We start from the raw sequence: 24,431 nt of genomic DNA on the forward strand, positions 1-24,431 counted from the left end.
TGGCCTGGTATGGTTCTCAATCAAGGCAGCTGTCAATCGTTGTCCTTGATTGAGAACCATATTTAGGTAGCCTGTTTTCTATTGTGTTTGGTGGGTGATTATTTTCTGTTTTCTGTTGTGTGTCTGCACCAGCCAGAACTGTTTTCGGTCGTTCTCTTTGTTAGTTTTGTTATTTCCGTGTTCATTTAATAAATATGGACACATACCACGCTGCACCTTGGTCCTCCTCATCTTCCACCGTCAACTGCCGTTACAGCTCCGCCCAATTTAGCCCATGTGGCAGTCAATGAAACACCTCTGGGATCTGGGTCTTTGTGACAAACAAGGACAGAATGTGCTCATCCCTGAATTGTTCACTTTTCAGAAGAAGTTAAGCGGAGAAGTGTACATGTGTATCGAGAGAATAGGAAGAGAAGGGGTGACTCTTTGGTTTCTCGGGTGGAAGAGAAGAAATTCTGACATCTTGCTCGGAGACTGTGGAAAACTAGTTATTTTCTGTTGATGTACAATTCAAAAGATTTTTAAAAAACTGTGGTCCCATTCAATCTACTGACCACCACTCTACCTACCACTGTTCAGTCTTCAAAATCAAATAAAATGTTATTGGTCACATACACGTGTTTAGCAGATGTTATTGTGGGTGTAGCGAAATGCTTGTGTTTCTAGCTCTGACAGTGCAGTAATATCTTCTCTTCCCTGTAATGTTTGACATGTCTTTTGTAATGCCAAATTCATTATCTTTCAAAATTCAATCTTACAAGCCAGCATGGAATCATTTGATGATAATCGTTCATCACATTTATTTTTGCTTTAGCTATTCTTCTATTTTCACAGCTTGGGTTTGTGTCCAGATCAGCCTATTGCCCTATATCAGCACACACCATTCCCTCATTAGAGTCCTGTGAGAACTGACCTGCAGAGACCTCATTAGAGCCCTGTGAGGACTGACCTGCAGAGACCTCATTAGAGTCCTGTGAGGACTGACCTGTAGTCTCCTCATACAACGCCAGACTGGGTGCCATCCCCCCTCCATCCCAGGCAGTCTGGTTGAGGAACCTGAGGCAGGAAGAGAGTGAGAAAAAGGGAAAAGAAAGAGAGAGAGAGGAGACTTCCTCCTCAAAATACTGCCGCGTCACCTTGATCATTCACCAATTTGCTGTCGGAATTAACATTTTAAACTTGGTGTGAATTAGATAGTTTTATGTCTCTACATGACAGTTTTCTATATGAAATGGTTAACAATAATCATATTGTTTATCGTGGGAACATGTTGTCTTGCACGTGTGTTAATCCCACTCTGGCACATTTCTCAATTACAACCCTCTCTCATATGTCAAGTGTTTGCTTTAATAATGACCTCAAAACACCACTGTCAATTATTTGCCTTCCACAGGATTAGCCCCAAGGCAATCTTTGTTTCAATTCCATTCTATATTTTGCTATGCACCCATTTTTGTCTCTCTTAACTGTTAGGTAGGTTGAAATATCGTTTCATTTTGCAGCTTTTTGATGGTTCACACTGATTTAGATACAGCGCTAATTCATTGGACACTGTCTGATAGAGGAAGGCAGCCATGTGTTTGACACAGTTTTTCTAACACTAGTTTAGGGACGATTATTGGCCCTTTATGGGCTGTAAAGTGCTGATTTGCTGGGCAGCAGGGAGTCAGAATTAGTGGGCCATAAACCTGATGGTGCATTACAACGTCTTTAATATGCAATAATGGCCAAAGATGCTCTCAGGGTAAGAGCCAGAGCCCATGGAGAGTCCTGTTAACTGTACATTACCTATGTACTGTGTGGGTTGTTTGCAGTGTGTTTGCTTATATAGTCCTATACAATATTGTCCATGTTGTGTAATAAATGTACAGAAATGTTGTTTAAGTTAGGGCTCTATTGGCCATGCTAGTTTTCACAATACTATCTTCAATTTCATGAGAATTATACTCTGTAGACTGCATCTATACATGCGTAGTTGTCATGAAACAGCCTTCATAGAATGACTCATCCTATCTCTTCTTTCTCAATATGTTCTCATGGCATATTTAAGATATTTGAATTATGGGAAGGAGAAAGTAGGCTACATAATAAATCTACATCAGATATATGAACAGAATGTACCCTTTTCCGCTCATAAAATATACGTTTTTTCTGGAAGAACATTGGGTTTTCCTCTAGAAGAACATTGGGTTTTCCTCTAGAAGAACATTGGGTTTTCCTCTGGAAGAACATTGGGTTTTCCTCTGGAAGAACATTGGGTTTTCCTCTGGAAGAACATTGGGTTTTCCTCTGGAAGAACATTGGGTTTTCCTCTGGAAGAACATTGGGTTTTCCTCTGGAAGAACATGAAGAACATTGGGTTTTCCTCTGGAAGAACATTTGGGTTTTCCTCTGGAAGAACATTTGGGTTTTCCTCTGGAAGAACATTTGGGTTTTCCTCTGGAAGAACATTTGGGTTTTCCTCTGGAAGAACATTTGGGTTTTCCTCTTCAAGCACACCCCAAATGTGGCTGAAGTTGACATGATTGAAAGGTATAAAGCAATAGTCATATTTACGGCTGTGAAAATGAATTCAGAAGCAGGATTTAGCCGCATGCCAGATACGAAGAACTAGACGTTCAATTACATTTTCTGTATATGTTTCTTAATGTTGACAGTAATTTGTGGTCTCTGAAGGCAGCTGTGGCACAGCGGTTGAACCAACTGGCTTTCTGTTTCCTTGTTCATCTAAGAGAAATGCAATTTAGGCTAGAGACAACTACTGTAGTCTGGGCTTCTCTCCTACTTGTTGTACTTAATACAGTTTATGACAAGTGTGGCTATGTTTTGATTAGAGTGATATTCCTAGCTTTAGCAATAAGATGGGTAAAGCAAGCACACTGTCTGCTGAAAGAAAATACAATTGCTTCTTTAAAATAATGTGTTGCACTGGCTGTACATCTAGCTGAATGTTCTTTAGGCACCAGTGTTTGAGAAGAGTTTTAGACCTTATGAGCCACCTTTGATCACCGGTTCTGTCTGTGTTTCAGATAATTGGACACTAATTACAAGCATCAAACACATTCTGCTCTCACTGCAACAGATCTGTTCCTCTTCAGGTCTCACTGTGTACAACATAGCTAGACTGTTTACTTCTGTTGTGGTAGGTTCATGTTGTTGTCTTTTTCATTCAAATCATTAGACTATATAGGAATGTATCACACTATAATGTATGTATAAAACCAGCCTCTTGAGCTCCATGTTTAATGGCATCAAGAGCCAGTGGTTCAAGGCTGTCGTGCGTGTTGGGCGATGTGGTGTCATCACCATCAGCACATCAACTAGAGACACCTTAATGACAGCCTTCTCTCTTGTTCTCTCTCTACACACACACACACACACACACAGATCCCCCCTCCAAACCCAACAGTAAAGTCACCTACGGAGCCCATCACACAGGGAAGCAGGTCTCTGAGAACAGCACAGACCCTGTCACACTTAACTGATCCATCAGGCAGGCTGAGCTGCCAGTGATAGCAGAGTGGGCCTCACCATCTCGGCTTCCTGCCCAGGAGGGTGTCACCGGAGGAGGGGACACTGCAGATGGGTCTAATGTCACTTAATGGGGAGGCATGAAGGCTCCTCTTAATTAGCCTGTGAGTCTGATTTCTCAGATGGAAACAAAGAGGGCACAATAGGAGGGCTCCTTAAAACACGTGGCGTTTGCTTTTCTCCTTGATTATAGGAGTTGCAGTGTGATGTAGGCCACCTAATGGGCACACTGTGGTCCCCAACGCTGGCTGATGTATGGCATCACACTCTGAGGATAGTCATCACTCGACTGGTTCTTCAGTTACCGTGTAGAATCACAAAAGACATGTATAAATGATTGTTCGACTAGTGTTTAGCAGGGACTAGACTGGGGAGGATTATTATCAAATCTAAATAAAGGATAGAATTGCTTGGGTCTTTAATATTCTCTTGCTCTCACATAGAAATGTCAAATGTTGTCCTCTGATATTGACTGTACCTTTAGGACAGTGAGAGAGTACACTTATTAGTGAAATTAAGCAATAATCCCAGTGACTATAATTGCAGGTGGAGGGAATTTAGGCTTTGATTGAATGTGATTCTTTTCCAGACTCTAGCTACCAGTAGCTGGTTTAAGTTCCTGAACTCAGAGATGATCAAATCCTAGAGCCTAGAGCCAGCCTCGATGATTGTAGGTCATGCCAGTCAACACTAGTCTCATCAGGCAAAAGTAATCCTGACAGGAGTGATGAGGCAGTGGATGCATGCTAAGACCATCCTGGTTGATTGACACATGACAGAGGAGAAAGGTTTCTCGGGTAAATGTAAAGTACTGTATATTATAGTGCTGGAATTAATTTGACATCTGTGTCACCGTATAGTGTTATGTATCCATCCGATATACGATAGTATTGTCGTAGCATTGACTATCATTAAATGTTAAGACTGTTATATCATCAAATCTGTGTAATTATTCCTTACATGATTAAACTAATCATGTAACTTTAATTAACTATGAAGTCGGGACACCACAGGAATTTGTTTATAGAGTCTCTATTTCCTGAATTAACTCTTCAGATATTTTCATATCTTATCAATTACAGTCTTCTATTAATGTATTGTTACCTCATCAGTCTCATTCCTGAATGTCTCAAACCCTTGGATATCTGCACGAACTCTAACATAAAACATGAATCAGCGATATAAACATTGGCTTAATTATTTATTTACTAACTAATCAATCACAGAATTACATGAACACACACACAATTAGTTATACATTGGGTACTAACATGACACAATGAAAAGTCCCTAGTGGACGAAACCAATATGACGGCTTGGTAGACAAAGGAAAGGGGTGGGGTCAGCTCAAGAGTGGGAAAACTCAAGAGTTTTTAACTACACTCATGGAAATGCTAGTACTTTTAACATGAACAACTGCTCATTTGAAAATACATTGCAATTGACATATTTACGAGTGCATGCTTTTGTTGTCCCTCTGCAATCGCCGGTCCGTCTGCTGGATAGTTAGTCAACAGAAAGCCTCTGGTTTGTCCACCAGAGATCAGAGTCTGTCGAAGTTGTAGGTTGATATAATGGATACGTCACCGAGTACCAATCAGGAAATATTCTTTGATCGGATGCATTTACCAGACTAAAGTATTTAAACAGCTGCAGCCTGAGTCATTGATCTTTAGTTTGTAGATTTCTTCACCATTTCAGCGTGGGGATGATCTCCACGTTCTCTGGTTTTGTCCTATGTAGTTTAAACCACTTCACACACCAACATCACCGGCATGTTTTGGTCTAATGTACATTTTGTCGGAAGTAGGTTTTATACTTTTAGTAGAAAAGGGGGCGTTCCATGACGCCGATGTAAATGTCTGTGCTCACGGGGTGTGGTCACTGACTAGTTAACTTTTTATATGAAAACCCATACTCTCATTTAGAAGGCTAGCATCACATTTCATAATGTCAAAAGTATCCATATACTCAATAATTTATGTTATACAACATTCAGATGCAAACCCCATACTTGAGAAGTGTATACAAACAAAGAAACAGTAATGTGTGTCTCCTGTCCTTCATGAGGTCACCAAATGAAACAAACTCGACATGACTGTTCCTTAAGTGTCCACGGACCACTCCAACTGCTTGGAATACAGAAACACTGTTCAATTATTCAACCTTTTGACGTTACCGTACTGCAAAGTCTTTTTCTGTGGTAACAAAGGGATTCTCAACCTTCATTTTGGCCGAGTGGGATAAAGAATTTTAGGTATTTATGACCATCATAAACCTGTGGTGGGAGAGAGAGAGAGAGAGATAGCTATGATCCTCAACCAAAAAGAGCATGTCGTGACAGTATTTTTGATGGATGTTTTGATATTTGGATTTCTTGCAGACTACAGGAAGCTGTACTTTTCAGGTCAGAACATGAATCTAAGCACCTCACTGGTTGTATTGCCCTTTCTTAGTTGTCCAGGATCTACGGTTCCTCCTTGCTTCACTTGTTATCTATAGTTGTAACAGCCTATAGGGAAGTCATGTGAATTACAGAAACATTTCAGGTATTTACAGTTGAAGCACACCAGTCAAAACCAACACATATTTTCTAACAAACACACAATTATTTCTTCAGCATTCATAGACAATGTCACTTTTTGTCCTTTTCATTATTTACACTAGTGAATAATTCCCAGAAGCACAACAGATGGGCTTGTTGAGCTGAAGTTAATGCGTCAGGCACAGTTGATGTGTGCCATCCTGGCTGCTGTGTTTTATCTGCCCTTGTCTCCTTCAGGAGGAACACACCGTTAAGGGTTTCTTCTAATTGTCGGGTTGAGAACTCAGTCCTCACACAGAGCAGCTAGCGGAACTCTGATTAAACATGCTCTTTCTTTCTCTCACTCACGCTCATTCTCTCTCCCCCTCTCTCTCTCTCTGTCCATCTTTCTTTTCTTTCTTTCTTTCTCTCTCTATCTCTCTCTCTGTTGCCCTCTCCATCTCTCATTCTCTTTCTCTCTCTGGATCAAAAAGCTATCCTTCATATTTCATAGATGAGAGTTGCAAGGAGATCATTGGTCATGACTTACCATTTTTTTTAAATCACACCAGTGCATTGCAACACAATAGAGCATTTATCTAGGAAAGACAAGATGAAAGATTAAAGGCTATTTTGTAAGCATTTTTTAAAGACAGAAAATACCCACCACATGATTGTCTTATTCCTTCAAATATTAATGCAGTAAAGAGATCAATGGAATTTGACCAAAACAACGGAAACGCCACATACACAAAGATTCAGAATCACCTCATTGCCACCCATCTCATTTAGCCTATATTTCGGCTATTGTTTATATGTGTATTTCACACATGGGACCAACACTTTACATGTTGCGTTTATATTTTTGTTCAGTGTATGTTCATGTCATCATCACCAATCAACTGAATTACATTTAAAAATGGCTTCAACTACACCCCCCCCCCCTATTTCTATACTGAACAAAAATATAATCGCAACATGTAAAGTGTTGGTTTCATGGGCTGAAATAAAAGATCCCAGAAATGTTCCATACCCACAAAAAGCTTATTTCTCTCAAATGTTGTACGCACATTTGTTTACCTCACTGTTAGTGAGCATTTCTCCTTTGCCAAGATAATCCATCCACCAGACAGGTGTGGCATATCAAGAAGCTTATTAAACAGCATGATCATTACACAGGTACACCCTGTGCTGGGGACAATGAAAGTCCACTCTAAAATGTGAAGTTTTGTCACACAACACAATGCCACAGATGTCTCAAGTTTTGAGGGAGTGTACAATTGGCATGCCGACTGCAGGAATGTCCACCAGAGCTGTTTCCAGAGAATTTAATGTTCATTCTTCGACCATAAGCCGCCTCAAACGTTGTTTTAGAGATTTTGACAGTACATCCAACTGGCCTCACAACCAGAGACCATGTGCTATCAGCTCATACAAAACAGTAGCATTTAGCAGAACTTTTTTTATAAACCAAACCAAGGACAACATCTAAATATTATGCAACGAAAACAGACAAATATATCCAAATCGGATTTTAGTAACCAAATTGTGCACCTATTAGAATACATAAATAATGATGGATTTAGCGAATATCCACTTTGTTAGATCAAATATTTGGAATGGCGTCCTTGCGCTTTCCCACTTTGATCTGCATCCCATTGAACTCTTTACTGAATAAATGCCCACTGTGTTCCATATGTGGACACCTATGAGCATGAGATGTTTCTTCCTCCTGTTGTCATGATTATGGTTGGTTATGGTTCCGAATTCACGATGAAGCATGAAGCTAGACTTGTTTCTTGCTCTTAAAAAGTGAACGTGAAATCATTCCTGAGATGTGACAGTAATCTGAAGCTCCTTCGCTTCCCTGGTTCTCCTGCCAGGTTGGAGATTCAAACTTGTTCCTTTAGATCACATCTAACAAGCGGTTCAGTATCTCTCTCTCTACATTATCCAGAGTGACTTATAGTAGTGAGTGCATACATTTTCATTGTACTGGTCCCCTATGGCAATCGAACCCACAACCTTGAGAAAGAGAGAGAGAGAGATCTGCACTCTGGACAGTGGTGAGACAACTACAACAGGAGCAGGAGAAGAACAGAGCACTAGAGGAGAGGTTGAGGGGGATGGCGTGTGACAGAGAACAACCCACTAGAGAGGTGGCCACCCCCACAGAGAAGCCAGCAGAACAGCCCATCTCAGCACCCGACAAAAGTCTCGACACCACAGCAGAACAGTCCACACCAGACCCTGACCATAGAGTCAACATCACAGCAGAACAGACAAATGAAGAACCCCAAGTCCAGCGGCTCTCACCCCCTCTGAGCACCCCCCCTGTCAGCCACTCTCATAGCCCTTCTGACAAACCCCCCCACACCCACTGAGGACAAACACAAGACACAGATTGTACTTCTTATGGACTCAAATGGGAAATATATAGAAGGAAAAAAACAAATGACCTGAGAGCACAGCATGGAAGTGTGGCCACAGCACGGAAGGAATTGATTGAAAAGGCTTCTTATACTTTCCCTAACGCACAAGTGGTTATCTCCACCCTGCTACCACGAAAAGACTTCCACCCTGCCACAATACAGCAGGTAAACGCAAGTATTCCCAGTGACTGTGCCTCAAAACCAAATGTTTTCCTGGCCCACCACTCCACCCTGGACAAGAACAGCCTCTATGACCAGGTCCACCTACAAGGCAACAGTGCCCACCTTTGCCCGGACTCTAAAGGACATCGCTCTCAAACGTATCCCCAACACTTCACACATGAGCAACAGATCAATAGACACCCCACCCAGACCAGCGAGACACCCTCCAAGACCTGCAGGACCCCCCCCTGGACCTGCACATAGAGGACCCACGCCAAGAGGACTTACATCTAGACCACAGCACCCCCAGACACATCCACACCCCCGCCCCAACCAATCAACACCCCCCCACGTCAACCATGCCCACACCCCATTTCGGCCCCCTCAGATCAGACCTATGCCACTCCTGCCCACCCCATGCACCCCACCCCCGCAAAGAGGGCCTCAACATGGAAGTCACACATACGCCCAGGTAGTGAGTGGGCAAACAGGCCCAACCCCCACTCTTACACTCGCCCAAGCCAATGGCATGTACCAGATGCTCAGCAGGCTCTGCTCACACTTACTGGCCTGAGGCCAAACCACACGACCAACAACATTGGACACTTTATGGAACACAAAGCCTTCACTATATCATCCTGGAATATCCAAGGCCTGAGGTCATCTGCCTTTGGCCTAAAGAGCAAGAACCCAGACTTCACCAAAGAAATCGGTAATACAGACATTGTCATCCTGCAAGAAACCTGGTATAGAGGAGATGGACCCACTGGTTGCCCTCTAGGTTACAGAGAGCTGGTAGTCCCATCCACCAAAGGAAATTATCTTAACAGAGAAAAATGTGCTACTCTGTGCCATCTACGTATATCCCCCCACTAGAATCCCCATACTTTAATGAAGACAGCTTCTCCATCCTGGAGGGGGAAATCAATCATTTCCAGGCCCAGGGACATGTACTAGTCTGTGGCGACCTAAATGCCAGAACCGGACAAGAACCTGACACCCTCCACACACAGGGGGACAAACACCTGCATGGAGGTGACAGCATTCCCTCCCACATATGCCTCCCTATGCACAACTATGACAACATAACCAACAAAAACGGGTCACAACTCCTGCAGCTCTGTCGCACGCTGGGTATGTACATAGTCAATGGTAGGCTTGGAGGGACTCCTATGGTAGGTACACCTATAGCTCATCTCTTGGCAGTAGTACTCTAGACTACTTTATCACTGACCTCAACCCAGAGTCTCTCAGAGCGTTCACAGTCAACCCACTGACACCCCTATCAGACCACAGCAAAATAACAGTCTACTTGAACAGAGCAATACTCAATCACGAGTCATCAAAGCCAAAGGAACTGAGTAACATTAAGAAATGCTATAGATGGAAGGAATGCAGTTTGGAAACCTACCAAAAAACTATTAGGCAACAACAAATTCAATCCCTTCTAGACAATTTCCTGGGTAAAACGTTCCACTGCAATAGTGAAGGTGTAAACTTGTCAGTAGAAAATCTTAACAGTATATTTGACCTCTCAGCTTCCCTATCAAATCTAAAAATCTCAAATAGAAAACCAAAGAAAATAAACAACAATGACAAATGGTTTGATGAAGAATGCAATAATCTAAGAAAGAAATTGAGAAACCTGTCCAACCAAAAACATAGAGACCCGGAAAACTTGAGTCTACACCTTCACTATGGTGAATCACTAAAACAATACAGAAATACACTACGGAAAAAGAAGGAACAGCACGTCAGAAATCAGCTCAATGTAATTGAAGAATCCATAGACTCTAACCACTTCTGGGAAAATTGGAAAACACTAAACAAACAACAACAACACGAAGAATTATCTATCCAAAATGGAGATGTAGAGGTAAACCACTTCTTCAATCTTTTTGGCTCTATAACAAAGAATAAAGAGCAAAAACATATACATGATCAAATACAAATCTTAGAATCAACTATTAAAGACTACCAGAACCCTCTGGATTCACCAATGACCTTGAACGAGTTACAGGACAAAATAAAAAACAAAAAGGCCTGTGGTGTTGATGGTATCCTTAATGAAATGATCAAATATACAGACAACAAATTCCAACTGGCTATACTAAAACTCTTTAACATCATCCTTAGCTCTGGCATCTTCCCCAATATTTGGAACCAAGGACTGATCATCCCAATCCACAAAAATGGCGACAAATTTGACCCCAATAACTACCTTGGAATATGCGTCAACAGTAACCTTGGGAAAATACTCTGCACTATCATTAACAGCAGACTCGTACATTTCCTCAATGAAAACAATGTACTGAGCAAATGTCAAATAGGCTTTTATTACCAAATGACCGTACAACAGACCATGTATTCACCCTACACACCCTAATTGACAACCAAACAAATGAAAACAAAGGCAAAGTCTTCTCATGCTTTGTTGATTTCAAAAAAGCCTTCGACTCAATTTGGCATGAGGGTCTGCTATACAAATTGATGGAAAGTGGCTTCGGGGGTAAAACATACGACATTATAAAATCCATGTACACAAACAAGTGTGCGGTTAAAATTGGCAAAAAACACACACATTTCTTCACGCGGGGTCGTGGGGTAAGATTGGGATGCAGCTTAAGCCCCACCCTCTTCAACATATATATCAACGAATTGGCGCGGGCACTAGAAAGGCCTGCAGCACCCGACCTCACCCTACTAGAATCCGAAGTCAAATGTCTACTGTTTGCTGATGATCTGGTGCTTCTGTCCCCAACCAAGGAGGGCTTACTGCAGAACCTAGATCTTCTGCAAAGATTCTGTCAGACCTGGGCCCTGACAGTAAATCTCAGTAAGACCAAAATAATGGTGTTCCAAAAAAGGTCCAGTCGCCAGGACCACAAATACAAATTCCATCTAGACACCGTTGCCTTAGAGCACACAAAAAACTATACATACCTTGGCCTAAACATCAGCACCACAGGTAACTTCCACAAAGCTGTGAACGATCTGAGAGACGAGGCAATAAGGGCATTCTACGCCATCAAAAGGAACATAAAATTCAACACACCAATTAGGATCTGGCTAAAAACACTTGAATCAGTCATAGACCATTGCCCTTATGGTTGTGAGGTCTGGGCTCCGCTCGCCAACCAAGATTTCACAAAATGGGACAAACACCAAATTGAGTCTCTGCATGCAGAATTCTGCAAAAATGTCCTCCATGTACAACGTAGAACACCAAATAATGAATGCAGAGCAGAATTAGGCCAATACCCACAAATTATCAAAATCCAGAAAAGAGACGTTAAATTCTACAACCACCTAAAAGGAAGCAATTCCCAAACCTTCCATAACAAAGCCATCACCTACAGAGAGATGAACCTGGAGAAGAGTCCCCTAAGCAAGCTGGTCCTGGGGCTCTGTTCACAAACACACCCCACAGAGCCCCAGGACAGCAGCACAATTAGACCCATCCAAATCATGAGAAAACAAAAATATAATTACTTGACACATTGGAAAGAATTAACAAAAAAATAGAGCAAACTAGAATGCTATTTGGCCCTAAACAGAGAGTACACAGTGGCAGAATACCTGACCACTGTGACCGACCCAAACTTAAGGAAAGCTTTGACTATGTACAGACTCAGTGAGCATAGCCTTGCTATTGAGAAAGGCCGCCGTAGGCAGGCATTGCTCTCAAGAGAAGACAGGCTATGTGCTCACTGCCCACAAAATGAGGTGGAAACTGAGCTGCACTTCCTAACCTCCTGCCAAATGTATGACCATATTAGAGAGACATATTTCCCTCAGATTACACAGATCCACAAAGAATTTGAAAACAAATCCAATTTTGATAAACTCCCATATCTACTGGGTGAAATTCCACAGTGTGCCATCACAGCAGCAAGATTTGTGACCTGTTGCCACAAGAAAAGGGCAACCAGTGAAGAACAAACACCATTGTAAATACAACCCATATTTATGCTTATTTATTTTCCCTTGTGAACCATTTGTACATCATTGCAACACTGTATATATACGTAATATGACATTTGTAATGTCTTTGTTTTGAAACTTCTGTTTGTGTAGTGTTTACTGTTAATTTTTATTGTTAATTTCACGTTTGTGTATTATCTACCTTACACTTGCTATGTTAACACATGTTTCCCATGCCAATAAAGCCCCTGAGAGAGAGAGAGAGAGAGAGAGAGAGAGAGAGAGAGAGAGAGAGAGAGAGAGAGAGAGAGAGAGAGAGAGAGAGAGAGAGAGAGAGAGAGAGAGAGAGAGAGAGAGAGAGAGAGAGAGAGAGAGAGAGAGAGAGAGAGAGAGAGAGAGAGAGAGAGAGAGAGAGAGAGAGAGAGAGAGAGAGAGAGAGAGAGAGAGAGAGAAAATGCTCCAGGGAAATGGTATGTGTAATCGAATCAATGGGAAAGTCCGTTGTACTCATTAAAAGTTCTCCACTGCATTTTGTCCAGATGGTCAAATTTCTCTCCAAATCAACAATTTAGAGAGTCTCCACAAACACCGTCCCTCCTCTAGCATGTTAAAACAAAGATAAAAGATGCTTCCTGCTGAGGATGGAAATAGGGGACGTGTGTTTGCCTGCATAGGATGAAGCAACTGAATTAAAGTTTCATTCCAAAAAGTGTGGATAACACCAAGTAAGGTGAAAGTTGATTTCCATAACATGCTAATTTCATACATTTTCTTTGTCCCAAATCCTAAAATGCACAGTGGTACAGGGAGCCGTTAGTCATGCTCCATAAATTGGGAATGATGCACTGGGGTGAGGCAGGGCACTGATTGAAGGATAAGGACAGCCCAACAAGTGAGTAAGCCCTCTATGTCACTTCTGCTAAAAAGTTAAACAAGTCCAACAAAGCCAACTAAAGACGAGTCAGAACTTCAGAACTTGTCAGCCTTGCCTTTTTGTTTGTGCCAGGGTCTTTTCAGTGCCGGTTAAAGGTTGTCTTGACGTGATGTGATGTCTCTAACATGCTAGTGACACCCGTGGACAGGTTCTATTCAACAGATGGAGGCCAGCTGGATCTTTCTCTTCTTTACTTTGGCGATGCCCTGTGGAATAATCAAGGGCTGACTGCATGCTGCATCATTATTTATCGAGCGCTAGGTTTTTTGTATTTGATTGTTTCATAAGTGGAGTTTGTGTAATGTCTAACGTAATCTACAGTAGTTACATACTTCTGATGTTACTGTAGCCTAAATGTGGAATGTGGGGGTGTGTGACTGTGTCCCCATTAAAGATGTATGGCTGATGCTGCAGTGTTGGTGGGGAACAGGTGGTGGCAGACCCTCTATTCTGTGGGTGGGTGGATGGGAGAGGGGAATGTTAAAACACTTCCAACCAAAAGAGCCCTCAGTTGAGCTGTCCTCTCCTCTGCCGCAGAGCCCAAGTTGTTTCAAAGTTGAAAGGCAACCATAATGCACTATTTCCTTTTTAGATTCCCCCTATTTTTATCAAACTAGAGGGTGACGACCCCATCTCCAACAGTTTTATATCAAACTAGAGGTAAACAATCCCATCTCCAACAGTTTTATATCAAACTAGAGGGTAACATCCCCATCTCCAACAGTTTTATATCATACTAGAGGGTAACGACTCCATCTCCAACAGTTTTATATCAAACTAGAGGGTAACAAATCTCCAAAAGTTTTATATCAAACTAGAGGGTAACAACCCCATCTCCAACAGTTTTATATCAAACTAGAGGTAAACAACCCCATCTCAACAGTTTTATATCAAACTAGAGGTAACAACCCCATCTCCAACAGTTTTATATCAAACTAGAGGGTAACAACCCCATCTCCAACAGTTTTATATCAAACTAGAGGTAAACAACCCCATCTCCAACAGTTTTATATCAAACTAGAGGTAACAACCCCATCTCCAACAGTTTTATATCATACTAGAGGTAACAACCCCATCTCCAACAGTTTTATATCAAACTAGAGGTAAACAACCCCATCTCCAACAGTTTTATATCAAACTAGAGGTAAACAACCCCATCTCCAACAGTTTTATATCAAACTAGAGGTAAACACCCCATCTCCAACAGTTTTATATCAAACTAGAGGGTAACAACCCCATCTCCAACAGTTTTATATCATACTAGAGGGTAACAACCCCATCTCCAACAGTTTTATATCAAACTAGAGGGTAACAACCCCATCTCCAACAGTTTTATATCAAACTAGAGGTAAACAACCCCATCTCCAACAGTTTTATATCAACTAGAGGTAAACAACCCCATCTCCAACAGTTTTTATATAGGTAACGACCCCATCTCCAACAGTTTTATATCAAACTAGAGGTAAACAACCCCATCTCCAACAGTTTTATATCAAACTAGAGGGTAACAACCCCATCTCCAACAGTTTTTTATATCATCCCCATCTCCAACAGAGGGTAACAACCCCATCTCCAACAGTTTTATATCAAACTAGGGTAACAACCCCATCTCCAACAGTTTTATATCAAACTAGAGGTAAACAACCCCATCTCCAACAGTTTTATATCATACTAGAGGGTAACGACCCCATCTCCAACAGTTTTATATCAAACTAGAGGGTAACGACCCCATCTCCAACAGTTTTATATCAAACTAGAGGGTAACAACCCCATCTCCAACAGTTTTATATCAAACTAGAGGGTAACAACCCCATCTCCAACAGTTTTATATCAAACTAGAGGGTAACAACCCCATCTCCAACAGTTTTATATCATACTAGAGGGTAAACAACCCCATCTCCAACAGTTTTATATCAAACTAGGGTAACGACCCCATCTCCAACAGTTTTATATCAAACTAGAGGGTAACAACCCCATCTCCAACAGTTTTATATCAAACTAGAGGTAAACAACCCCATCTCCAACAGTTTTATATCAAACTAGAGGGTAACAACCCCATCTCCAACAGTTTTATATCAAACTAGAGGGTAACAACCCCATCTCCAACAGTTTTATATCAACTAGAGGGTAACAACCCCATCTCCAACAGTTTTATATCATACTAGAGGGTAAACAACCCCATCTCCAACAGTTTTATATCAAACTAGAGGGTAACAACCCCATCTCCAACAGTTTTATATCAAACTAGAGGGTAAACAACCCCATCTCCAACAGTTTTATATCAAACTAGAGGGTAACAACCCCATCTCCAACAGTTTTATATCAAACTAGAGGGTAACGACCCCATCTCCAACAGTTTTATATCAAACTAGAGGGTAACAACCCCATCTCCAACAGTTTTATATCAAACTAGAGGGTAACAACCCCATCTCCAACAGTTTTATATCAAACTAGAGGGTAACACCCCATCTCCCATCTCCAACAGTTTTATATCAAACTAGAGGGTAAACAACCCCATCTCCAACAGTTTTATATCAAACTAGAGGGTAACAACCCCATCTCCAACAGTTTTATATCAAACTAGAGGGTAACAACCCCATCTCCAACAGTTTTATATCAAACTAGAGGTAAACAACCCCATCTCCAACAGTTTTATATCAAACTAGAGGGTAAACAACCCCATCTCCAACAGTTTTATATCAAACTAGAGGGTAACAACCCCATCTCCAACAGTTTTATATCAAACTAGAGGGTAACAACCCCATCTCAACAGTTTTATATCATACTAGAGGGTAACAACCCCATCTCCAACAGTTTTATATCAAACTAGAGGGTAACAACCCCATCTCCAACAGTTTTATATCAAACTAGAGGGTAACAACCCCATCTCCAACAGTTTTATATCAAACTAGAGGGTAACAACCCCATCTCCAACAGTTTTATATCAAACTAGAGGGTAACAACCCCATCTCCAACAGTTTTATATCAAACTAGAGGGTAACAACCCCATCTCCAACAGTTTTATATCAAACTAGAGGGTAAACAACCCCATCTCCAACAGTTTTATATCAAACTAGAGGGGTAACAACCCCATCTCCAACAGTTTTATATCAAACTAGAGGGTAACAACCCCATCTCCAACAGTTTTATATCAAACTAGAGGGTAACAACCCCATCTCCAACAGTTTTATATCAAACTAGAGGGTAACGACCCCATCTCCAACAGTTTTATATCAAACTAGAGGGTAACAACCCCATCTCCAACAGTTTTATATCAAACTAGAGGTAACAACCCCATCTCCAACAGTTTTATATCAAACTAGAGGTAAACAACCCCATCTCCAACAGTTTTATATCAAACTAGAGGTAAACAACCCCATCTCCAACAGTTTTATATCAAACTAGAGGGTAAACAACCCCATCTCCAACAGTTTTATATCAAACAGGTAAACAACCCCATCTCCAACAGTTTTATATCAAACTAGAGGGTAACAACCCCATCTCCAACAGTTTTATATCAAACTAGAGGGTAAACAACCCCATCTCCAACAGTTTTATATCAAACTAGAGGTAACAACCCCATCTCCAACAGTTTTATATCAAACTAGAGGTAAACAACCCCATCTCCAACAGTTTTATATCATACTAGAGGTAAACAACCCCATCTCCAACAGTTTTATATCCCATCTCCAACAGTTTTATATCAAACTAGAGGTAAACAACCCCATCTCCAACAGTTTTATATCATACTAGAGGGTAACAACCCCATCTCCAACAGTTTTATATCAAACTAGGGTAAACAACCCCATCTCCAACAGTTTTATATCAAACTAGAGGTAAACAACCCCATCTCCAACAGTTTTATATCAACTAGAGGGTAAACAACCCCATCTCCAACAGTTTTATATCATACTAGAGGGTAACAACCCCATCTCCAACAGTTTTATATCAAACTAGAGGGTAACAACCCCATCTCCAACAGTTTTATATCATACTAGAGGGTAACAACCCAATCAGTTTTATATCAACAGTTTTATATCAGTTTTATATCATACTAGAGGGGTAACAACCCCATCTCCAACAGTTTTATATCATACTAGAGGTAAACAACCCCATCTCCAACAGTTTTATATCAAACTAGAGGGTAAACAACCCCATCTCCAACAGTTTTATATCAAACTAGAGGTAAACAACCCCATCTCCAACAGTTTTATATCAACCCCACTAGAGGGTAACAACCCCATCTCCAACAGTTTTATATCAAACTAGAGGGTAACAACCCCATCTCCAACAGTTTTATATCAAACTAGAGTAACAACCCCATCTCCAACAGTTTTATATCAAACTAGAGGTAAACAACCCCATCTCCAACAGTTTTATATCAAACTAGAGGGTAACAACCCCATCTCCAACAGTTTTATATCAAACTAGGGGTAACGACCCCATCTCCAACAGTTTTTATATACTAGAGGGTAACGACCCCATCTCCAACAGTTTTATATCAAACTAGAGGGTAAACAACCCCATCTCCAACAGTTTTATATCAAACTAGAGGGTAAACAACCCCATCTCCAACAGTTTTATATCAAACTAGAGGTAAACAACCCCATCTCCAACAGTTTTATATCAAACTAGAGGTAACAACCCCATCTCCAACAGTTTTATATCAAACTAGAGGTAAACAACCCCATCTCCAACAGTTTTTATATCATACTAGAGGGTAACAACCCCATCTCCAACAGTTTTATATCAAACTAGAGGGTAACAACCCCATCTCCAACAGTTTTATATCAAACTAGAGGGTAACAACCCCATCTCCAACAGTTTTATATCAAACTAGAGGTAAACAACCCCATCTCCAACAGTTTTATATCAAACTAGAGGGTAAACAACCCCATCTCCAACAGTTTTATATCAAACTAGAGGTAAACAACCCCATCTCCAACAGTTTTATATCAAAGGGTAACAGCCCCATCTCCAACAGTTTTATATCAAACTAAACAACCCCATCTCCAACAGTTTTATATCAAACTAGAGGTAAACAACCCCATCTCCAACAGTTTTATATCAAACTAGAGGGTAACAACCCCATCTCCAACAGTTTTATATCATACTAGGGTAACAACCCCATCTCCAACAGTTTTATATCAAACTAGAGGGTAACAACCCCATCTCCAACAGTTTTATATCAAACTAGAGGGTAACAACCCCATCTCCAACAGTTTTATATCAAACTAGAGGGTAAACAACCCCATCTCCAACAGTTTTATATCAAACTAGAGGGTAACGACCCCATCTCCAACAGTTTTATATCAAACTAGAGGGTAACAACCCCATCTCCAACAGTTTTATATCAAACTAGAGGGTAACAACCCCATCTCCAACAGTTTTATATCAAACTAGAGGTAAACAACCCCATCTCCAACAGTTTTATATCATACTAGAGGGTAACAACCCCATCTCCAACAGTTTTATATCAAACTAGAGGTAAACAACCCCATCTCCAACAGTTTTATATCAAACTAGAGGTAAACAACCCCATCTCCAACAGTTTTATATCATACTAGAGGGTAACAACCCCATCTCCAACAGTTTTATATCAAACTAGAGGGTAACAACCCCATCTCCAACAGTTTTATATCAAACTAGAGGGTAACAACCCCATCTCCAACAGTTTTATATCATACTAGAGGGTAACAACCCCATCTCCAACAGTTTTATATCAAACTAGAGGTAAAGACCCCATCTCCAACAGTTTTATATCAAACAGAGGTAAACAACCCCATCTCCAACAGTTTTATATCAAACTAGGGTAAACAACCCCATCTCCAACAGTTTTATATCAAACTAGAGGTAAACAACCCCATCTCCAACAGTTTTATATCAAACTAGAGGTAAACAACCCCATCTCCAACAGTTTTATATCAAACTAGAGGTAACAACCCATCTCCAACAGTTTTATATCATACTAGAGGTAACGACCCCATCTCCAACAGTTTTATATCAAACTAGAGGTAACAACCCCATCTCCAACAGTTTTATATATCAAACTAGAGGGTAACAACCCCATCTCCAACAGTTTTATATCATACTAGAGGGTAACGACCCCATCTCCAACAGTTTTATATCAAACTAACAACCCCATCTCCAACAGTTTTATATCAACTAGAGGGTAACAACCCCATCTCCAACAGTTTTATATCAAACTAGAGGGTAAACAACCCCATCTCCAACAGTTTTATATCAAACTAGAGGTAAACAACCCCATCTCCAACAGTTTTATATCAAACTAGAGGTAAACAACCCCATCTCCAACAGTTTTATATCAAACTAGAGGGTAAACAACCCCATCTCCAACAGTTTTATATCAAACTAGAGGGTAACGACCCCATCTCCAACAGTTTTATATCAAACTAGAGGGTAACAACCCCATCTCCAACAGTTTTATATCAAACTAGAGGTAAACAACCCCATCTCCAACAGTTTTATATCAAACTAGAGGGTAAACAACCCCATCTCCAACAGTTTTATATCAAACTAGAGGGTAACAACCCCATCTCCAACAGTTTTATATCAAACTAGAGGTAAACAACCCCATCTCCAACAGTTTTATATCAAACTAGAGGTAACAACCCCATCTCCAACAGTTTTATATCAAACTAGAGGGTAACGACCCCATCTCCAACAGTTTTATATCAAACTAGAGGGTAACAACCCCATCTCCAACAGTTTTATATCAAACTAGAGTAACAACCCCATCTCCAACAGTTTTATATCAAACTAGAGGTAAACAACCCCATCTCCAACAGTTTTATATCAAACTAGAGGGTAACGACCCCATCTCCAACAGTTTTATATCATACTAGAGGGTAACAACCCCATCTCCAACAGTTTTATATCAAACTAGAGGGTAACGACCCCATCTCCAACAGTTTTATATCAAACTAGAGGGTAACAACCCCATCTCCAACAGTTTTATATCAAACTAGAGGTAAACAACCCCATCTCCAACAGTTTTATATCAAACTAGAGGGTAACGACCCCATCTCCAACAGTTTTATATCATACTAGAGGGTAACAACCCCATCTCCAACAGTTTTATATCAAACCAGAGGGTAACGACTCCATCTCCAACAGTTTTATATCAAACCAGAGGGTCACGACCCCATCTCCAACAGTTTTATATCAAACTAGAGGGTAACGACCCCATCTCCAACAGTTTTATGTCAAACTAGAGGGTAACGACCCCATCTCCAACAGTTTTATGTCAAACTAGAGGGTAACGACCCCATCTCCAACAGTTTTATGTCAAACTAGAGGGTAACAACCCCATCTCCAACAGTTTTATATCATACTAGAGGGTAACAACCCCATCTCCAACAGTTTTATATCAAACTAGAGGTAAACAACCCCATCTCCAACAGTTTTATATCAAACTAGAGGGTCCAACAGTTTTATATCAAACTAGAGGTAAACAACCCCATCTCCAACAGTTTTATATCAAACTAGAGGGTAACAACCCCATCTCCAACAGTTTTATATCAAACTAGAGGGTAACAACCCCATCTCCAACAGTTTTATATCATACTAGAGGGTAACAACCCCATCTCCATACAGTTTTATAACTAGAGGTAAACAACCCCATCTCCAACAGTTTTATATCAAACTAGAGGGTAACAACCCCATCTCCAACAGTTTTATATCAAACTAGAGGGTAACAACCCCATCTCCAACAGTTTTATATCATACTAGAGGTAACGGCCCCATCTCCAACAGTTTTATATCATACTAGAGGGTAACAACCCCATCTCCAACAGTTTTATATCAAACTAGAGGTAACAACCCCATCTCCAACAGTTTTATATCAAACTAGAGGTAAACAACCCCATCTCCAACAGTTTTATATCAAACTAGAGGTAAACAACCCCATCTCCAACAGTTTTATATCAAACTAGAGGGTAAACAACCCCATCTCCAACAGTTTTATATCAAACTAGAGGGTAACAACCCCATCTCCAACAGTTTTATATCAAACTAGAGGGTAACAACCCCATCTCCAACAGTTTTATATCAAACTAGAGGTAACAACCCCATCTCCAACAGTTTTATATCAAACTAGAGGTAAACAACCCCATCTCCAACAGTTTTATATCAAACTAGAGGTAAACAACCCCATCTCCAACAGTTTTATATCAAACTAGAGGGTAACAACCCCATCTCCAACAGTTTTATATCAAACTAGAGGTAAACAACCCCATCTCCAACAGTTTTATATCAAACTAGAGGGTAACGACCCCATCTCCAACAGTTTTATATCAAACTAGAGGGTAACAACCCCATCTCCAACAGTTTTATATCAAACCAGAGGGTAACAACCCCATCTCCAACAGTTTTATATCAAACTAGAGGTAAACAACCCCATCTCCAACAGTTTTATATCAAACTAGAGGTAAACAACCCCATCTCCAACAGTTTTATATCAAACCCACCCCATCTCCAACAGTTTTATATCAAACTAGAGGGTAACAACCCCATCTCCAACAGTTTTATATCAAACTAGAGGGTAACAACCCCATCTCCAACAGTTTTATATCAAACTAGAGGGTAACAACCCCATCTCCAACAGTTTTATATCAAACTAGAGGTAAACAACCCCATCTCCAACAGTTTTATATCAAACTAGAGGGTAACAACCCCATCTCCAACAGTTTTATATCAAACTAGAGGGTAACAACCCCATCTCCAACAGTTTTATATCAAACTAGAGGGTAACAACCCCATCTCCAACAGTTTTATATCAAACTAGAGGTAAACAACCCCATCTCCAACAGTTTTATATCAAACTAGAGGGTAACAACCCCATCTCCAACAGTTTTATATCAAACTAGAGGGTAACGACCCCATCTCCAACAGTTTTATATCAAACTAGAGGGTAACGACCCCATCTCCAACAGTTTTATATCAAACTAGAGGGTAACAACCCCATCTCCAACAGTTTTATATCAAACTAGAGGTAAACAACCCCATCTCCAACAGTTTTATATCAAACTAGAGGGTAACAACCCCATCTCCAACAGTTTTATATCAAACTAGAGGGTTTTATATCAAACTAGAGGGTAACAACCCCATCTCCAACAGTTTTATATCAAACTAGAGGTAAACAACCCCATCTCCAACAGTTTTATATCAAACTAGAGGGTAAACAACCCCATCTCCAACAGTTTTATATCATACTAGAGGGTAAACAACCCCATCTCCAACAGTTTTATATCAAACTAGAGGTAAACAACCCCATCTCCAACAGTTTTATATCAAACTAGAGGGTAACAACCCCATCTCCAACAGTTTTATATCAAACTAGAGGGGACTCCATCTCCAACAGTTTTATATCAAACTAGAGGGTAACAACCCCATCTCCAACAGTTTTATATTATATAACAACCCCATCTCCAACAGTTTTATATCATACTAGAGGGTAACAACCCCATCTCCAACAGTTTTATATCAAACTAGAGGGTAACAACCCCATCTCCAACAGTTTTATATCAAACTAGAGGTAAACAACCCCATCTCCAACAGTTTTATATCAAACTAGAGGTAAACAACCCCATCTCCAACAGTTTTATATCAAACTAGAGGGTAACAACCCCATCTCCAACAGTTTTATATCATACTAGAGGGTAACAACCCCATCTCCAACAGTTTTATATCAACCAGAGGGTAACGACCCCATCTCCAACAGTTTTATATCATACTAGAGGGTAACAACCCCATCTCCAACAGTTTTATATCATACTAGAGGGTAACAACCCCATCTCCAACAGTTTTATATCATACTAGAGGGTAACAACCCCATCTCCAACAGTTTTATATCAAACTAGAGGGTAACGACCCCATCTCCAACAGTTTTATATCATACTAGAGGGTAACAACCCCATCTCCAACAGTTTTATATCAGAGGTAAACAACCCCATCTCCAACAGAGAGGTAAACAACCCCATCTCCAACAGTTTTATATCAAACTAGAGGGTAAACAACCCCATCTCCAACAGTTTTATATCAAACTAGAGGGTAAACAACCCCATCTCCAACAGTTTTATATCAAACTAGAGGGTAACAACCCCATCTCCAACAGTTTTATATCAAACTAGAGGGTAACAACCCCATCTCCAACAGTTTTATATCAAACTAGAGGGTAACAACCCCATCTCCAACAGTTTTATATCAAACTAGAGGTAAACAACCCCATCTCCAACAGTTTTATATCAAACTAGAGGTAAACAACCCCATCTCCAACAGTTTTATATCAAACTAGAGGGTAACGACCCCATCTCCAACAGTTTTATATCAAACTAGAGGGTAACAACCCCATCTCCAACAGTTTTATATCAAACTAGAGGGTAACAACCCCATCTCCAACAGTTTTATATCAAACTAGAGGGTAACAACCCCATCTCCAACAGTTTTATATCAAACTAGAGGGTAACAACCCCATCTCCAACAGTTTTATATCAAACTAGAGGTAAACAACCCCATCTCCAACAGTTTTATATCAAACTAGAGGGTAACAACCCCATCTCCAACAGTTTTATATCAAACTAGAGGGTAACAACCCCATCTCCAACAGTTTTATATCAACCCCATCTCCAACAGTTTTAGGGTAACAACCCCATCTCCAACAGTTTTATATCAAACTAGAGGTAAACAACCCCATCTCCAACAGTTTTATATCATACTAGAGGGTAACAACCCCATCTCCAACAGTTTTATATCAAACTAGAGGGTAACAACCCCATCTCCAACAGTTTTATATCATACTAGAGGGTAACAACCCCATCTCCAACAGTTTTATATCAAACTAGAGGGTACCCCATCTCCAACAGTTTTATATCAAACTAGAGGGTAACAACCCCATCTCCAACAG

At 40.5% G+C, this 24,431-nt stretch overlaps 1 protein-coding gene across 3 annotated transcripts in view; it reads left to right on the top strand.

Moving 5' to 3' along the window:
- LOC118363094 (X-linked interleukin-1 receptor accessory protein-like 2) overlaps positions 1-24,431 on the top strand; it is a 530,410-nt gene that overhangs the window by 17,520 nt on the left and 488,459 nt on the right. For 2 of the 3 annotated variants that reach the window (XR_008087404.1, XR_008087405.1), the window contains exon 3: positions 365-612. The exons of the other annotated variant lie outside the window; for it this stretch is intronic. The gene's annotated coding sequence lies outside the window, so the exon portion shown is untranslated. Of the gene's footprint in view, positions 1-364; positions 613-24,431 lie in introns of those variants that run through there. 3 annotated transcript variants of the gene reach the window in all.

Source organism: Oncorhynchus keta, chromosome 30 (genome assembly GCF_023373465.1).
Source record: "Oncorhynchus keta strain PuntledgeMale-10-30-2019 chromosome 30, Oket_V2, whole genome shotgun sequence".
Classification (NCBI taxonomy): domain Eukaryota; kingdom Metazoa; phylum Chordata; class Actinopteri; order Salmoniformes; family Salmonidae; genus Oncorhynchus; species Oncorhynchus keta.